The following is a 19,077-nucleotide window of genomic DNA, read 5'->3' as shown; positions in this document are numbered from 1 at the left end:
GTGGCCGCACTAACACCTTATACAATTGCAACATAACCTCCCTAGTCTTAAACTCCATCCCTCTAGCAATGAAGGACAAAATTCCATTTGCCTTCTTAATCACCTGTTGCACCTGTAAACCAACCTTCTGTGCCTCATGCACTAGCACACCCAAGTCTCTCTGAACAGCGGCATGCTTTAATATTTTATCGTTTAAATAATAATCCCGTTTGCTGTTATTCCTACCAAAATGGATAACCTCACATTTGTCAACATTGTATTCCATCTGCCAGACCCTAGCCCATTCACTTAACCTATCCAAATCCCTCTGCAGACTTCCAGTATCCTCTGCACTTTTCGCTTTACCACTCATCTTAGTGTCATCCGCAAACTTGGACACATTGCCCTTGGTCCCCAACTCCAAATCATCTATGTAAATTGTGAACAATTGTGGGCCCAACACGGATCCCTGAGTGACACCACTAGCTACTGATTGCCAACCAGAGAAACACCCATTTATCCCAACTCTTTGCTTTCTATTAATTAACCAATCCTCTATCCATGCTACTACTTTACCCTTAATGCCATGCATCTTTATCTTATGCAGCAACCTTTTTGTGTGGCACCTTGTCAAAGGCTTTCTGGAAATCCAGATATACCACATCCATCGGCTCCCCGTTATCTACCGCACTGGTAATGTCCTCAAAACAAAAAAATTTCAGCCACCTCAGTTCGCTAGCCACAAAGGATTAGGTACTGTGCCAAATTACCATGAGTGTATAAGATGCCTCACCTCCATACTGCATTTTCTTTCCATCTGTATTTCTTTTTTTCTCTCTCTCCCTTCAACCTTGCCAAAAGTTCCCATTGGATTTCCAACCTTTCATCTAAAGGCTGGAAACCTTATCGACCCCTTGCGGTCATTTCCCCCTTAACGGCATATTAAATTAATTCATCTTGCACTCAACATAATGTTTTGGTTATACTCCCCTATAATTATATCAGCCACCCCTAACTCCCTTCTAATGTGGCTATCATCTAGGGGCAGCTAGGGGCAGCAGGGTAGCATGGTGGTTAGCATAAATGCTTCACAGCTCCAGGGTCCCAGGTTCGATTCCCGGCTGGGTCACTGTCTGTGTGGAGTCTGCATGTCCTCCCCCTGTGTGCGTGGGTTTCCTCCGGGTGCTCCGGTTTCCTCCCACAGTCCAAAGATGTGCGGGTTAGGTGGATTGGCCATGCTAAATTGCCCATAGTGTCCTAATAAAAAAAGTAAGGTTAAGGGGGGGGTTGTTGGGTTACGGGTATAGGGTGGATACGTGGGTTTGAGTAGGGTGATCATGGCTCGGCACAACATTGAGGGCCGAAGGGCCTGTTCTGTGCTGTACTGTTCTATGTTCTATCTCAAGCTCTACATTTCTGGCTAGATTTTCACCAGTTCATTAATAAGGACACAGCATGAAAATGCACTCCTTTGGGTCAGTTCAAACATACATGACTAAAATTGGATAAGAACCTTCTGGGGAAGCGCTAACATTACAATGCACAACAATCCTGCGTCTGCAGAAAGTGGTGTAACTCGAGGGAGTTCTGCAAGGTCATTTGCAGTCTTCCCCATTGAAAGTCAGGAGCCTTCCAGTAGCCATGTTGCAGACACTGGGGTAGCACTGATGAGGAGCACCAGGACCGACAAAGGCACTCACAAGGCATTAAGAGAATGCACAAATTGTATGTATCATTGGAAGTGTTGTTGGATAAATGTGCAGGGGCAGACTTACAATTTTTGGAGGCCCCACGGTCTCCCTCTTTGCAGGCCCCCGACATCACGCTCCACCTGCTGGTGACATGGTGGCCCGCCCTAAATGACGCCAAGCCCTTCCATCAATGACATAAAGCCCGGCCCTCAATGCCCTCCTGACTCTGCCCATCCTCAGCTCACACAATACAAGCCTCAAAATCCCCAAATCATGCTTAACTGCTTTTTAACTTATGAGATAATACAATGAATTGAAAGCTAAGCATACTGATTATCAGCATGAGAACCAGGATGCTGGCACCTGCCAGCCCTTGCATCTCCCAATTAGTCACCTCTCAATCGGGTGGCTGGGCCTCATGCCTTGATGATCAAATGTGCTCCTTGCTGGGCGGCATGTGGCACAATGGTTAGCATTGCTGCCTACAGTGCTGAGGACCCTGGTTCAAATCCTGGTCCTGGGTCACTATCCATGTGGAGTTTGCACATTCTCCCCATGTCTGCGTGGGTTTCAGCCCCACACCCAAAGATGTGCAGCCTAAGGTGGATTGGCCACGCTAAGTTGCCCCTTAATTGGAAAAAAATAATTGGGTACTCTAAATTTATTTTTAAAAAGGTGTGCTCGTGGCTGGCTGTCTGGCTGTTGCTGCTGGCTATTTGGCCTTAGCCAGAGCCAGAGGCCAGGGCTAGGCAGCAACCAGACCGGTGAGGGCAAAAGCAGAGGCCATGCCAGACAGCCAGCAGCAGCCAGCCAGCTCTCACCCTCATCGGTCCGATTGCTGCCCAACCCCTCTCACTCTCAGCCCTGGCCCTCTGGTCAAGTCACCCCACTGACACTGTTCCCCGAAAAGCACAACACTAGTGCTTAGGTGGCCCTCTCACCTCGTGACTCCTCACCACTCACTTGGGGGGGGTGGGCCTCGAGTCTCAATGACAGTGTCTGCTCCTGGCAGGCTGGCTGCCTGAGTGCTGGCTTTATTGGCCTCTGTTCTTACTTTGGTTGGTTGCCTATCTGGGCCCTGGCCAGGAGTCGAGAGTCGCCCCGCTGCTCCCTTTGATGGCCTCCACCTTTGTTCTGGATTCTCCAGAAGAAATAGTTTCACATTGATTACCTACTGAAACGTTTTTTAAAACAATTTTAAATATGTCAATTAGAGCACTCCTCGAACTCCATAAACCCACGGGAATAAAAACTAAGTTTATGCAACTCAACCTCATCATTAACCCTTCAGTCTCTGGTCTGTGCTGAACTAACTGATCTCATTTGGGTGCTAGGAAGGTAGGAGTCTCCAACACATGGCTTTTGAGCCAAATCTGTCCCACAAGCTCCTTAAATCTAGTCTCCAAATTCTCTGTTGGCTCTTCACTACTTTACAAATTAATAGAAACATGCAAATCCAATTTAGCTCCAGCCCCTCCTTGGGCCTGTTGCCACATTAATATTTTAACAGATGTTTAGTTTGCTCAGTAGAAATAGAAAAACAGCTTAAAACTGGAACAAACAAATGGCTGGTGAGATGATGAGAAACGTTAGTTCATCTCATTGAGGTTCTAACTTGTTCTAACTTTTGTGCAGCCGCTGTTATGGTGAAGAGGTATTAGTTATAGCAAACATAATGTCTTTTAAGAGTAAGATTTGCTGTGGCTCAATATACATTAATTGAGTTTTCAATTACATTGAAAGGAGTCGCTTGTTCTTTATAATTCACAGAGTAGTTGACTCAGGGATAGCTGGATGACGGATGTCACAGAGTGGTTGCAGTCATTGCTGTGTATGTGTGAGGGTGGCTCAAGACAGACAGACAAGCGTGACGAGCATGACAGTTGACATCCTAGCGACAAGCAAAAGCAGAGAGCAGACTTATTACACCAATCAATCAAGTAACCTGAGAGGTTTCAAGAGCTGAGGATGGAGCTTTCCAGCTTCAAGCTGAAAGGATAAGAATTATAGGATGGCAGGGTGGGAAGAAGAGCTTTTCTGTGTGTGTACAAAGGTCTGATTTTATATGCATGAGATCTCACTTTTTTTTTAGTGCTTGAGATTTTGCATTTTTGCATAGACAAGAGAACACTGCTTTACTGTGAGTGGACAATCCTGCAATGTTTAAGGGACATAGGTTTAAGGTGCGAGGGCCATAACGGGTGCCTGGAATTCGCTGCTGGAGAAGGTGGTGGAAGCAAGTACAATAGTGATGTTTAACGGGCATCTTGACAAATACAAGAGTAAGGGGTGGGATTCTCCGACCCTCCTGCCGGGTCGGAGAAGCCGGGGAGGGGGGGGGTGGGGGGGGGGGGGGGGCGGCGCGGCATGAATCCCACCCCGCTACTCCGCAGCCAGATGCCGAATACTCCAGCGCTGGTTTTATTGGCGAGGGCGGGGATCGCGCCACGCCGGTCGGGGGTCGTTGGCAGTGTCCGTCCGTCCCCCCCCCGGCGATTCTCCGGTCCCCAATGGGCCGAGCGGTCGCCCGTTTGTCAGCCAGTCCCGCCGGCGTGAATTACACAAGGTTTGTACCGGCGGGGCCTGGCTCTGAGGGCGGCCTGCGGATCCCTCCGGAACAGGGGGTCTGGCCCCGGGGCGTGGCACATGGCCTGGCCCGCGAACAGGGCCCACCGATATGCGGGCGGGCCTGGGCTATGGGGGCACTCTTTCCCTCTGCACCAGCCTGTGTAAAGCTCCGCCATGGCCGGTGCAGAGAAGAAACCCCCTGCGCATGCGCAGGAATCACAACAGCGGTTCTGGGAACATGCTGGCGCTCCTGCGCATGCACCAACTCGCATCGGCTGGCGGAGGCCCTTCGCCGCCGGTTGGCGCGACACCAATCACTCCAGCGTTAGCCTTGGTGCAGTGGATTCCGGACCTTCCGGGCGGCCGGACGCTGGAGTGGTTCATGCCAATCTTTGGCGCCGGTACTGGCGCCGGTACGGCTTGCCCGCCGGATACCGGAGAATCCCGCCCAAGGTGGGAATAGAGGAATATGGACCCCGGAAGTGAAGGAGGTTTTAGGTTAGATGGGCATCATGGTCGGCGCACGCTTGAGGGGCTGAAGTGACTGTTGCTATGCTGTACTTTTCTTTCTTCTTTGTCCTTTGGGTTTTGGAGTTCACATTTTCTGTGTTCGTGTGTTTAATATTCTGTATTTAAGGGTTTGTAATTTTGCACACCGTATGCAACCAGACCACAGGTTTAGAAACATGTATCTGGAAAAAGATTTTCATCCCTGCATCATGAACACTGGAGTTTGCCTCAATATCCCCAGGTCAGTGATGTTTCGCTCATCCCCTCTACTTAGGACCATGAACCAGTGATCTTTGCTGCAAATACATACACGTGGACATCCAATAAGGATAGGATTAGAACATAGAACATAGAACATTACAGCGCAGTACGGGCCCTTCGGCCCTCGATGTTGCGCCGACCCGTGAAACCATCTGAAGCCTATCTGACCTACACTATTCCATTTTCATCCATATGTCTATCCAGTGACCACTTAAATGCCCTTAAAGTTGGCGAGTCTACTACTGTTGCAGGCAGGACGTTCCACACCCCTACTACTCTCTGAGTAAAGAAACTGCCTCTGACATCTGTCCTATATCTACCACCCCTCAATTTAAAGCTATGTCCCCTCGTGTTGGTCATCACCATCTGAGGAAAGAGACTCTCACTGTCCACCCTATCTAACCCTCTGACTATCTTATATGTCTCTATTAAGTCACCTCTCAGCCTTCTCCTCTCTAACGAAAACAACCTCAAGTCCCTAAGCCTTTCCTTGTAAGACCTTCCCTCCATACCAGGAAACATCCTAGTAAATCTCCTCTGAACCCTTTCCAAAGCTTCCACATCCTTCCTATAATGTGGTGACCAGAACTGCACGCAGTACTCCAGGAGCGGCCACACCAGAGTTATGTACAGCTGCAGCATGACCTCGTGGCTCCGAAACTCAATACCCCTACTGATAAAGGCTAGCACACCATATGCCTTCTTAACATTCCTGTTACTCCTTCCAAAGTGAACCACCTCACACTTTTCCGCATTAAACTCCCTCTGCCACCTCTCAGCCCAGCTCTGCAACTTATCTATGTCCCTCTGTATCCTATAACATCCTTCAGCACTATCCACAACTCCACCGACCTACGTGTCATCTGCAAATTTACTAATCCATCCTTCTACACCCTCTTCCAGGTCATTTATAAAAATGACAAACAGCAGTGGCCCCAAAACAGATCTTTACGGTACACCACTAGTAACTGAACTCCAGGATGAACATTTGCCATCAACCACCACCCTCTGTCTTCTTTCAGGTAGCCAATTACTGATCCAAACCGCTAAATCACCTTCAATCCCATACTTCCTTATTTTCTGCAATAGCCTACCGTGGGGAACCTTATCAAACGCCTTACTGAAATCCATATACACCACATCAACAGCTTTACCCTGATCCACCTGTTTGGTCACCTTCTCAAAAAACTCAATAAGGTTTGTGAGGCATGACCTACCCTTCACAAAACCGTGTTGACTATCGCTAATCAACTTGTTCTTTTCAAGATGATTGGTATCCCCTTGCCACCCTTTGGCAGTTAAAGAACTTGGTCTGGTTAAAGAACATTATCTGGATTTACACTTGTAAAATGTCCACATAAGCAAAGGTACCAGAATAAGCTGCATCAATTGTACTCCGATAAAAAGTCAAAACCTTAAGGGAGGGAGAAGGAAAGGTCTACGGAAAGCAGAAAACTGACTCAAAAAGGATGCAAGTGTTCAGATATCATTTGAAATTAGTTATTCTTTACAAGGTTTAAATGCAGTCACAAGGATCGTTTTCAGAAGCTTTTCTTTCTACCTAAATTGTAGATAGTAATTTTTACTTTGGGCCCAGGAGTTCCCCATTATGCTAACGGAATTAAATTCTTATTGCCAATGATGACATCTTCAATACATCATTGCAATGTATTATTTAGATTAATATTTAACTCCCCGATAACATTTCTAGATCTGCTGACAGTAGGCGATGTGTTTAATGTGATTGATTTTGGAGTGATTTGAGAAAAATAGAAATAAATTTCTTTGTGCTGCAGTTCGCTTTTAACACCATTGACTTGCAACTTGCAGCACGGTATCATTAAGGAATACTTCAGTATGATTTCTTGAATAAATTGAATGAGTACTGTCGCAGTCCTGTCTCCGTTACAATGGAACTCCATTACTGCTGCTCCAAGTCCTATGCTTTGCATTGGGAAGCAGAGGGATATACTGATCCATTGTGTGAAAATTAACCACAGTGGACTTGACAAGAAATATTCTTCTTCTCCAAGGTTACGTGGTCCCTGGCCGATTGGTTTTGCAGGTCCCTGCTCAGAATCCAACGTACTTCTGGACAAATGCAATAGTTTGCAATGACCGCACAGATACAGAATCAAAGAGGAAGTTGGAGCATTACCTCAAGGTTCTCTCAATTGCTCAGCTATGTAGAACCATTTCAGTCAAGAACAGAGCCTGCTGTGTGTGTGTGTTGGGGGGGGGGGCTGCCTGGGGGGAGGGGGGGGGCTGCCTGGGGGCGGGCCGGTGGAGGCGGGAGCATGGGCTGGAGGTGGGCCCAAAAAAGGGGATGGCTGATCAGTGAAGGGGGGCGGCAATGAGCCCGCCAACTAGGCTGATCACCTGGAATGTTCGAGGATTAAATGGACCGGTGAAGAGGGCACGTGTGTTCGCGCATCTTAGGGGACTGAAGGTGGACTTGGTAATGTTGCAGGAGTCGCACCTCAGAGTAGCTGACCAGATTAGATTGAGAAAAGGCTGGGTCGGTCAGGTCTTTCACTCGGGACTGGATTCAAAGACTAGAGGGGTCGCGATCCTGACCAATAAGCGGGTGGTGCTTGAGGCGGGTAGAATAGTCTCAGATGTGGGAGGTCGGTACATTATGGTCAGTGGGAAACTGGAGGGGTGCAGGTGGTATTAGTAAATGTATATGTGCCAAATTGATACGATGTGGAGTTTATAAAAGGAGGATGCTGGGGTGAATAATGTGTTTAGGGATTTCTACAGTAGGCTACGGGGAGCTGGTAGAAGGGCTGGGGGCCCCGATCAGGTTGGAAGAGATAGTGGAAGGTCTGAAGGCCATGCAGTCGAGTAAAGTCCCGGGGCCGGACAGGTACCCAGTGGAGTTTAATAAAATGTTCACTGCGCTATTGGGGCTGGTGTTGATGAGGATGAGGATGTTCAATGAGGCAAGGGAAAGAGGGGTGCTGCCCCGACGATGTCACAGGCCATGATTTCGCTGATTCTGAAGCGGGACAAGAACCCGGAGCTGTGTGGGACCTGCAGGCCGATATCCCTGTTGAATGTGGACGCCAAACTGCTGGCCAAAATGTTGTCCTCCAGGATTGAGGATTGTGTTCCGAACGTTATTGGGGAAGACCAGGCGGGGTTTCTTAAGGGTAGGCATTTGGTGGCCAATGTAAGAAGGTTGTTAAATGTGATCGTGATGCCCCCGGAAAGTAGGGAGTGGAGGTAGTGATCGCAATGGATGCAGAAAAGGCTTTTGATCGGGTAGAATGGATTATCTGTGGGAGGTACTGGGATGGTTTAGATTTGGGCGGGGCTTTATTGACTGGGTCAGGTTGCTGTGTCAGACTCCTGTGGCAAGTGTACGGATGAATAGGACAACGTCGGACTATTTTAGACTGCACCGGGGGACAAGACAGGGATGCCCCCTCTCTCCACTGTTGTTCGTGCTAGCTATAGAGCCGTTGGCAATTGCTCTGATAGCCTCAAGGGGCTGGAAGAGGCTGGTCTGCAGGGGGGCGCGTGTTGGAGCACAGAGTCTCGCTCTATGCAGCCGACCTGCATCAGACCCATTAGGGGGGATGGAAGAAATCATGAGGATTCTCGGGTAATTTGGCCGGTTTTTGGGGTATAAGCTAAATATGGAGAAAAGTGAGATGTTTGCGGTCCAGGCAAGGGGACAGGAGAGGTGATTGGGGGAGCTGCCGTTTAGATCAGTAAGGGGAAGCTTTGGGTACCTAGGTATTCAAGTGGCCGGCGAATGGGATCAGCTGCATAAATTAAATCTGGCCCGGCTAGTAGACCAAATGAAGGACGATTTTCGGAGATGGAACGCGCTCCCGTAGTCATTAGCTGGGAGGATGCAGACAGTGAAGATGACAGTCCACCCGAGATTCCTGTTCATGTTTCAATGTCTCCCCATCTTTATTCCACGGTCCTTTTTTAAACTGGTCAACAGAGAGATCCCGGGCTTCGTCTGGACGGGCACGACCCTGCGAGTAAGGAAGGTAATGCTTGAGCGGAGTCGGGCAGAGGGTGGGCTGGTGCTGCCAAATTTTAGTAACTATTACTGGGTGGCGAATATAGCCATGATCAGGAAGTGGGTGGTGGGGCAGGGGTCGGCATGGGAGTGTATGGAGGGGGCTTCATGCAAGGGCACCAGTTTGGGGGTGTTGATAACGGCACCTCTGCCTTTCCCGCCGGCACGGTACTCCACCAGCCCCGTGGTGGTGGCGGCCTGAGAGTCTGGGGGCAATGGAGGAGACATGTGGGAGCAGAGGGAACATCAGTCTGGTCCCAAATTTGTAATAATCACCGGTTTGCTCCGGGATATATGGATGGGGGTTCCGGATATGGTGGAGAGCAGGGATCGAGGGGAGCTTTCTGAGAATGAGGCGCTGGAGGAGAAGTTTGGGTTGGTGAGGGGAAACAAATTCAGCTATCTGCAGGTGAGGGACTTCCTATGTAAACAGGTGTCAACCTTCCCGCTCCTACCGCTAAGGGGGATTCAGGACAGGGTAGTTTATAATTTCATGTACATTGTTTATTGTGTTGTTGTTAGAATACCAAAAAATACCTCAATAAAATGTTTATTTTTTTAAAAGAATAGAACGTGACCAGGGCAACACTTCATTGTGTTAGGAAATAGGTTTATATTTGTATTTATGTGCTTTTGGCATAATCTATGGCTGTAAGCTTAATTTATATTTCTTCTGTTTTAGTTTCATTTTTGAAAGGTGCCTGTAAGTCTGTTGGGCTGTTTAGGTGCCTTCATCATAAAAGAGGCTTTAAGGACCCTTAACAAATACAGGGTATTAAAAAGAATGAGGCTGTTGCTTAGCAACCAAGGCCCACACAGAAAGGCAAGAGCAGTTTGAGTCAATTGGAATAAGGGGCGGGAGTCTCTGATCCTGAGGCTAATTGTTGACTCTGTCGTAAATGCCGTTGCATTTTACGGCATCAACGGGCGCCAGGATAAGCGATCCTGCGCCCTACAGGGGGCAAGCACGGTATTGGAGCAACTCACGCAGCTCCAGCTGCCGATACCGGCGTCATTTGGGCATGGCGGGTCTGCGCATATGCGCTACGGCCGACGCGAATTCACACTTGCACGTTATGACCGGTGCAAACTCACACATGCGTGCTAGTTTCCTTCTCCGCGCTGGCCCTGACGAAACATGGTGGAGAGCTACAGGGCCCCGGCACAGAGGAACGTAGACCCCCACCAGGAGAGGCTTGCCCTCCGATAGACCCTGATCGTGGGCCCGGCCAAGGTGGAGGCCCCCCCCAGGGTCGGATCCCTCTCCTCCCCACCAGGCCGCCCCCGCAGGATGAACGCCGAGGCCCTGCCGGGTAGGACCACATGTGAACGGCGGCGGCGGGACTCTGCCTATCTCGGCGGCCACTCGGCCCATCAAGCGCGGAGAATCGCCGGGGGGGGGGGGGGCGCGTGGTATGGCCCCCGACCACACCGGCACCAAAGGCGCAGATTCTCTGGTCACCGGAGAATCAGCGGACCGGTGTTGGAGCGGAGTCGCGTGAATCACCCATCCCCCGCCGATTCTCCAGCCCGGGGTCAGAGAATCCCGCCCACGGTAATACCAGAAGGAAGCAGCATTCCACAGACAGTGATTGAACAGGCAGGACAATGTACAGGAACAGAAACCATGTCCCAAGCTAAGGAACAAACTGTTCCAAAACCCGGAAATGGGACAGAAGAGTTCCAGGAAGATTGGGAAGTCAAAGGAATGAAGAACAAGAATCTGAGAAGGTAATTGTTCAATGCAGTTGAGCATGAGTAACAGGGAAAGGCTCTAATATAAAAGACAAATCTGCAAGCAGTAAAGCTTGTGAAAAGCCAGAGATCTGAGGTGATCCAAAGGTTGATGACACCGTAATCTGGCCTGTGAAGCAGAGGTGTGCTATTCAAAGCTGGGTAGAACATAGAACATAGAACATAGAACAGTACAGCACAGAACAGGCCCTTCGGCCCTCAATGTTGTGCCGAGCCATGATCACCCTACTCAAACTCACGTATCCACCCTATACCCGTAACCCAACAATCCCCCCTTAACCTTACTTTTTCTAGGACACTACGGGCAATTTAGCATGGCCAATCCACCTAACCCGCACATCTTTGGACTGTGGGAGGAAACCGGAGCACCCGGAGGAAACCCACGCACACAGGGGGATGACGTGCAGACTCCACACAGACAGTGACCCAGCCGGGAATCGAACCTGGGACCCTGGAGCTGTGAAGCATTTATGCTAACCACCATGCTACCCTGCTGCCCCTGTATCTGAGAGATTTGTGGAAGCTTGAATACACATGGGGCCACGCCGGGTGGGAGAATAGTGGGAGGGCCTCCTGACATTTTTCACGCCCTCCCGCTATTCTCCCCCCCCCCCCCCCCCCCACGCCCGACCCACACCACGAATAGCGTTTTTTACGGCGAGCGGCGATTCTCCGAGGTCGATGGGCCGAGCGGCCGAGCCTTCACGCCCGTTTCAACATGGCAGCAAAAACACCTGCTTGCTGCAGTCGTGAAACGGGCGGCAGATGCCCGTTTGGGGCATCTGGGGGCCCGATTGGCATGGCAGTACCACGGCCGTGCCAAGGGGGCCACGGACGCACTCTTTTCCCTCCGCCGCCCCGCAAGATCAAGCCACCACGTCTTGCGGGGCGGCTGAGGGAACAGACGCCAACTGCGCATGCGCGGGTTGGCGTTGTCCAACCTGCGCATGCGCGGCTGACGTCATCGGCCGCGTCAGCCGGGCCTTGCCAGTACACATGAGGCCTCATGCGGTGCTTCCTTGGCAGCTTTCTCGGCCTATAGGGCGGCCGGCTCTCCATCTTCACCGGCTGCCTCCTGTTCCTCTGGGGCAAGTTCCTCAGCTTCCTCCTCCTCGAGCAACTCCCTCTTGTACAGCCACAGTGCATCCCCAGGGCTGCGGCGACTAGGAGGAAGGCCACCATTGCTGTTTGTATTCTAATGTCCATTGTCTGCAGGGAGATGGCGAGCAGGCATGTTAGCGTGGTGCACACCCTTGTACCCAACCAGGTCCACAAGGCTACATGGTGGCCCTGGATGGCACTGTGGATCCTGCCCCCACATGTTCCCCCGCTCCCCAAACCCCGCACCCTGGCCCCGTCGGTGCCCGGCCGCCGGGGGCATCTGGCCCTGCCAACTGTTCCTGCTGTCAGGGGGTACTATCAGCTGGTGCTGCCCTTGCCAGCAGAACACTCCATCGCCCCCGTCCGGCATCCCCTTGTAGGGAGTGCTGTGTACGTTGCCCTTGGACGGGCCACATGATGCCCTGCCGGCAGGTGGTGGCCTGTTGGTCTATCTACCCCTCCTATTTCACAGCTGCATGCAGACCCTCAGCATCTTGAAAACACAATGGCAGGTGTCACATGTGCTGATGACACCCAGTTCCATCTCAGCAAAGCTCTCTCAGCTCCTCTGCTATCTCTTCTTAGTTATGGTACTTAGGCAACATCCAGAACTGGATGAGCAGAAATTCCCTCCAACTGAATGTGGGGAAGGTCAAAGTCATTATCCTTGGTCCCTGCCACAAAATCTGTTGCCAAGCCACCAACTCCAATCCTCTCCGAGGTTCCTATCTGATGCTGATCCAGACCTTGTCACCTTTTCTCACTTTGCAATGAGCTTCTGAAGCCACATCTGCTCATTACCAGACCACCCAGCTCCTCTTTTATAATGTTGCCCATCTGCCCCCTTGAGTGTAATTTTTTTAAAAATTAATTTATGGAATGTGGGCGTCCTGGTTAGGCCAGCATTTATTGCCCATCCCTGGTTGCCCTTCAGAAGGTGGTGCTGAGCTGCCTTCTTGAACTGCTGCAGTGCTTGAGGTGCAGGTACACCCCTGTGCTGTTAGGGAGGGAGTTCCAAGATATTGCCCCAGTGACAGTGAAGGAGCGGCAATATATTTCCAAGTCCGGGTGGTGAGTGACATGGAGGAGAACCTCCAGGTGAAGGGCTCCCAGGTATCTGCTGCTCTTGTCCTTCTAGATGGTGGTGGTCATGGGCTTGGAAAGTGGGGCCTATGGAACTTTGTGAGTTACTGCAGTGCATGTTGTAGATGATACACATGGTTGTCACTGTTTGTTGGAGGTGAAGGGTTTGAATGTCTGTGGAAGGGGGAGCAATCAGGCAGGCTGCTTTGTCCTGGGTGGTTTGAGCTTCTTGCGTGTTGTTGGAGCTGCACTCATTCAGGCAAGTGGTGAGTATTCAATTACACTGCTGACGTATAACTCAGGAAATGAGCCACAGTTCAGTTTCTGATCAATGGTGACCCCCAGAATGTTGATTGTGGGGTATTCAGCGATAGTAATGCCTTTGAATGCCAAGGGGCAGTGATTAGATCCTCTCCTTTAGGAGATGGCCATTGCTTGGCACTTGTGTGGCATGAATGTAACTTGCCACTTGTAAGCCCAAGCCTGGATATTGTCCAGGTCTTTCTACATTTGGACATGGACTGCTCCATTATCTGAGGAGGCTTGAATGTTGCTGAACATTGTGCAGTCATCGCAAACATCCCTATTCTGATCTTATGATGGAAGGGAGGTCATTGATAAAGCAGCAGAAGATGGTTGGGCCTTGGACATTTACCTTGAGGAACTCCTGTAGCGATGTCCTGGAGCTGAGATGATTGACCTCCAACCACCACAACCATCTTCTTTTGTGCCAGGTATGATTCCAACCAGAGCTTTCCAGAATAGATGTTGCAAGAGTGTTGGTAAAGTCTTCACAAATAAGTTTAAGTATGGGCCCCGTGATTGCCTCTTTAGCTCAGGAGAGAATGACATGAATGGATACTCTGCAGATGACTTTGATGCATTGTACACACTGAGCAGGCAGCGATCCCAACAAACTTTAGCTCACCAGAGGCCTGGACCATTTTCACAGTCAGGTGTATTTTAAATTAAAGTAATGAGCTGTCAGTGATAAATGAGTGCCAAAAACCTGGCAGTCCCTTCGAGGAGCCGAGCTGCGAGAAGATCATTAATGAGGTAGGTCAGGCTAATTGGACGTGGGGACCAATGGTTTGTCAGGAGGCAAGGAAGAGCAAGGTCAAGAGGATTTTTGTAGAGGTATAGAATAAGTGCCCTCAAGACAAAAATCCTTCACGGAACATTTTTTGCCTTTTCTGAGTGTCCTCCAGAAATCTCTTTCAGAGATGCCCACCTATTGCTCAGAGCTTGCAGGCAGCATCTGGAAACTATGCATTTTTGTTTAAAAATACTATCAGGGCTCTATCTATGCCATAGAATTCCAATTATCACGTCAGTCTGGTGCAGGCTATCTATTGTGGTGGACACTCAAAAATGGCAGTGGCTGTACTCCAGGCGGGAAACATGGCAGTGGCTGTGGCTGTATTCCAGGTGGGAAACATGGCAGTGGCTGTATTCCAGGCGGGAAACATGGCAGAGGCTGTATTCCAGGCGGGAAACATGGCTGTGGCTGTATTCCAGGTGGGAAACATGGCAGTGGCTGTACTCCAGGCGGGAAACATGGCAGAGGCTGTATTCCAGGCGGGAAACATGGCTGTGGCTGTATTCCAGGCGGGAAACATGGCAGTGGCTGTATTCCAGGCGGGAAACATTGCAGTGGCTGTATTCCAGGCGGGAAACATGGCAGAGGCTGTATTCCAGGCGGGAAACATGGCAGAGGCTGTATTCCAGGCGGGAAACATGGCTGTGGCTGTATTCCAGGTGGGAAACATGGCAGTGGCTGTATTCCAGGCGGGAAACATGGCAGAGGCTGTATTCCAGGCGGGAAACATGGCTGTGGCTGTATTCCAGGCGGGAAACATGGCAGTGGCTGTATTCCAGGCGGGAAACATTGCAGTGGCTGTATTCCAGGCGGGAAACATGGCAGAGGGCTGTATTCCAGGCGGGAAACATGGCAGAGGCTGTACTCCAGTTGGGAAACATGGCAGAGGCTGTATTCCAGGCGGGAAACATGGCAGTGGCTGTACTCCAGGCGGGAAACATGGCAGAGGCTGTACTCCAGGCGGGAAACATGGCAGAGACTGTACTCCAGGCGGGAAACATGGCAGTGGCTGTACTCCAGGCGGGAAACATGGCAGAGGCTGTATTCCAGGCGGGAAACATGGCAGAGGCTGTATTCCAGGCGGGAAACATGGCAGTGGCTGTATTCCAGGTGGGAAACATGGCAGAGGCTGTATTCCAGGCGGGAAACATGGCAGAGGCTGTATTCCAGGCAGGAAACATGGCAGAGGCTGTATTCCAGGCAGGAAACAGTGATGAGTCCTTCCTAGAGATCTTGGACTCTCTGCCACCCCAATCCCACTGGAAAATAGGGCAGTATAGTAACCAACATCACCCCCGAAATGCTCTTTTGCACCCATCTATAAATGTTACCAATGTCAAATTGATAGAGGACAATCCGAACAATAAATTAGATACCATTGAATGAATAATAAACCAGATAATCGGTAATGCACACAGTTTCTTGAAAATCAATGATTCAGAAATCCACATCCACCTTCAAACTCGTACACAGACGGTCGATTCAAAACTCCTTCTGAAAATGAGCATGCTATGAAGGAGAAAGAGTGTTCAGTAGTCAGAGGGTTAAGGCTGTACCATTGTGTGTGTGTGTGTGGGGGTGGGGGGGGTGGATGGTGACAGTTTGGATAACAGAATTCAGACATGAGACTTTGGTACATAAGCAACACAGATGTGATAATATATCATCTTCTAAATGTCTGCACTTTGAATAATTACCAGGCGCGCTGTGTGCTGCAGGAACAAATGTTCTGTTCCAACACAAAGGGCATCTAGTCTCCAAACCATTATTCATTTCTGGTGAGTAAAATAAGCCGATTGTATTTGAAAAGCTAATGGGTTGAATATTTAAAATTCTTCTGCTGATATGGACCCCATTCTAAACATGTTCTGCTAATGTGCAAGAAAGACCGCTTGCCATAACTGTGACTGGGTAGTCAGTTAGTGGTGGATGTACGTCGAGGTTGTGTGAACTGGAATTGTGAATGTCAGTGCAGATTTTTCCGAATCTGTCTCAGAAACATCATCAGAATCCATGTCCAAAGCCTAAAAGAATCAACCAATTCATCATTGACTGCACCGTAACACAATGGTTAGCACTGCTGCCTCACAGAGCCAGGGACCGGGTTCGATTCTGGCCTTGGGCAACTGTCTGTATGGAGTTTGCACGTTCTCTCCGTGTCTGCGTGGGTTTTTTCCGGGTGCTCCAGTTTCCTCCCACAGCCCAAAGATGTGCAGATTAGGTGGGTTGGCCATGATCAACACGTGGGGCTATGGGGATAGGACAAGGGAGTGGGCCTATACAGAATACTCTTTCGGAGTACCGATGCAGACATGATGCAGACAGCCTCCCCGAACAGGCGCCGGAATGTGGCGACTAGAGGCTTTTCATAGTAACTTCATTGAAACCTACTCGTGACAATAAGCAATTTTCATTTCATTTCATTTCATGATGGACTGAATGGCCTACTTCTGCACTTCAGAGATTCAATGTAAAATTCTATTGTAAGATATAAACTCATGCGTTCCCACCAGTGTTGGTGTTTTCCATTTAATTGCCATGTTTTCCAATAAATGTTCGTGTGCATGCATGCGGAAACACCAGAGGTGTGACTGAACGGCCTTGTGGCGCCCGACTTGATGACGTGAGGAGGCCCTTGAATCTCTTGAGCCGCCTCTTGCAAGATTTGCGACGCTCTGGACGCCTCGCGAGATCTAACAGGACTCACGAGATGTTGCGATTTGAATCTCGTCCACCCTGGGCAGGATCCAGATTTGCAATTAACTTCACTTAAATATATCTGCGCCAGTCTCCCAAGGCCCAGGATTGAATACCTGTGCCTGGTATACCCTGCTGTGGCACTGTATAGCACTGGTTTCCACAAACATAGACCAAGCATAACACCACTTGGTGGGTTTCTCAGGCGATTGGAGGCCCCTGGGTGTTTGGGCATGGGTAGGGTGGTACCTGGGTGCCCCTGATGCCACCTGGGCACCTTGGCACTGCCAGTCCATCTCCTTGGCACTGCCATCTCGGCACCCTGGCAGCAGCACCCTGGTAATGTCAGGGTGCCTAGACTGGCATGTGCAGGTTGGCAGTGCCAAGGTGCCAGGTTCCATATGCCGGGTATTGGGCACAGGGGTGCCCTGTCCTTATGAGGTCGGGTGAGGGGGACTGTAAGACTCCCAATCAGTAAGTTTTTTAAAAAAATTGTATTATTCCAAGCATGTGTAATAAACGGTAACATTTACAACAACACGGGCAGCACAGTAGCACAGTGGTTAGCAGAATTGCTGCACAGCTCCAGAGTCCCAGGTTCGATTCCCGGCTTGGGACACTGTCTATGCGGAGTCTTCCCGTTCTCCCCGGGTCTGCATGGGTTTCCTCTCGGTGCTCCAGTTTGCTCCCAATGTCTAAAGATGTGCAGGTTAGGTGGATTGGCCATGCTAAAATTGCCCTTAATGTCAAAAAAGGTTAAGTGGAGTTACGGGGATAGGGTGGAGACATGGGCTTGAGTGGGTGCTCTTTCCAAGGGTGCAGACTCAATGGGCCAAATGGCCTCCTTCTATACTCTAGATTCTATGAACACAGTCCACAACCTCACAGTCCACAATGTGTACAATTTTTCCCCTTTTACCCCCTACCCTCCCCTCTCCCCATCCCCCACGGCAAATAGTTCCTCAAACATTGTCATAAACCATCCCCACTGTGTCTTGAATTCCTCCGGCAACCCCCTCAACTCAAATTTGACCTTTTCCAACCAAAGAAAGTCATACAGATCCCCCAGCCAGGTCACCACCCCTGGTAGAGTATCCGACCTTCAATTTAGCAAGATCCTTCACCGGGCAATTAAAGAGGCGAAGGCCACGACATCGGCCTCACTGCTCCGTGACCAGGTCATATGTACCCTGTGCACCACTTTGTGCTGAATCAAGCTCATTCTCGAGCAAGAGGAGGTTGAATTCGCCCCACGCATCGCCTCGCATCACAGTCCCCAGCCTATTTCCCAACCCAACTCCTCCCATTTGCTTTTGATCCTCACCACTTCCACCCCCATTCCCCCAACCACCCATATATGTCCCGAATCCTACCCTCTCCCGATATTCCAGAAGCAGCAGTTGCTCCAATAAGGTGTACTCCAGCAACCTGGGAAACGTCCTCCACTCCTTTTGCGCAAAGTCCCTCATCAGCATGTATCTAAATTCACTCCCCTTCAGCAACTTAAACGTCTCCCACAACTCATCCAGACCTGTAAACTACCCTTTCAGATATACGCACTTGCCCTCCCCAGTCCCGCCTCCCTCCACTTCCCATACCTCTCATCCATCTCCCCTGACTTAAACATGTGGTTCCCGCTGTGGTGAATGTAATATGATAATTCACACTATGTCTTTGTAAGCGCAGTAGTGTTATCCGACCACTAGGGGGAGTAGCTCTGGGAATGCTCAAGAGCTTGTACAGGGCTCCACCCTTGGCTCCGCCCACGACTCCTCCCCCTAGTGCTGCTGTATAAATACCCTTGTCCAGAGTCAGCCTGCAGTTCACTGAGAGTTCATCAACGGGTAACAGGCTGGCTCTGTAGTAAGTCGATTAAAGCCTTGATTCATATCGGAAACACGAGTCTGGTGAATTGATGGTTCCATCACCCGCACAGTGGTGTCAACACCGACATCCCCTCCAACTTAGTGTCTCCACAGCTGATTCCACACCTTAACCATCAACTGCCCCACAGGGCACTTCTCCGGAGCTAGTGGCAATGAAGCTGTCACCAGAGCCCTCAGACTGGATCCCCTACAAGAGCCCTGTTCCATCTTAACCCACTCTGCCCCCTCCCCTACCATCACCTCACCTTCTCCACATTCGCTGCCCAATAGTAGTGCAGCAGGTTCAGGAGCGCCAAACACCCCCTTTCTGCCTCTACCTCTGTAGCAGGGTCCTCTTTACCCTCCGCACCATCCCCGCCAATATAAACTCCAAAATCACCTTCTCCAATTTCCGGAGGAAGGTCT

At 50.1% G+C, this 19,077-nt stretch overlaps 1 protein-coding gene and 1 long non-coding RNA gene across 4 annotated transcripts in view; one reads left to right on the top strand and one right to left on the bottom strand.

Annotated features, from left to right (window-relative positions):
- Nucleotides 1-19,077, bottom strand: part of prss12 (serine protease 12) — a 243,574-nt gene that overhangs the window by 135,383 nt on the left and 89,114 nt on the right. The gene's annotated exons all lie outside the window — the stretch shown is intronic.
- LOC119963171 overlaps nucleotides 1-19,077 on the top strand; it is a 66,226-nt gene that overhangs the window by 41,524 nt on the left and 5,625 nt on the right. For both annotated transcript variants that reach the window (XR_005460045.1, XR_005460044.1), the window contains exon 2: nucleotides 15,790-15,867. This is a non-coding gene — a long non-coding RNA (uncharacterized LOC119963171). The remainder of the gene's footprint in view (nucleotides 1-15,789; nucleotides 15,868-19,077) is intronic.

Source organism: Scyliorhinus canicula, chromosome 3 (genome assembly GCF_902713615.1).
Source record: "Scyliorhinus canicula chromosome 3, sScyCan1.1, whole genome shotgun sequence".
In the NCBI taxonomy this organism is placed as follows: domain Eukaryota; kingdom Metazoa; phylum Chordata; class Chondrichthyes; order Carcharhiniformes; family Scyliorhinidae; genus Scyliorhinus; species Scyliorhinus canicula.
The sequence above is the reverse complement of the archived record's forward strand: the minus strand, read 5'-3'. Positions and strand labels throughout refer to the sequence as shown.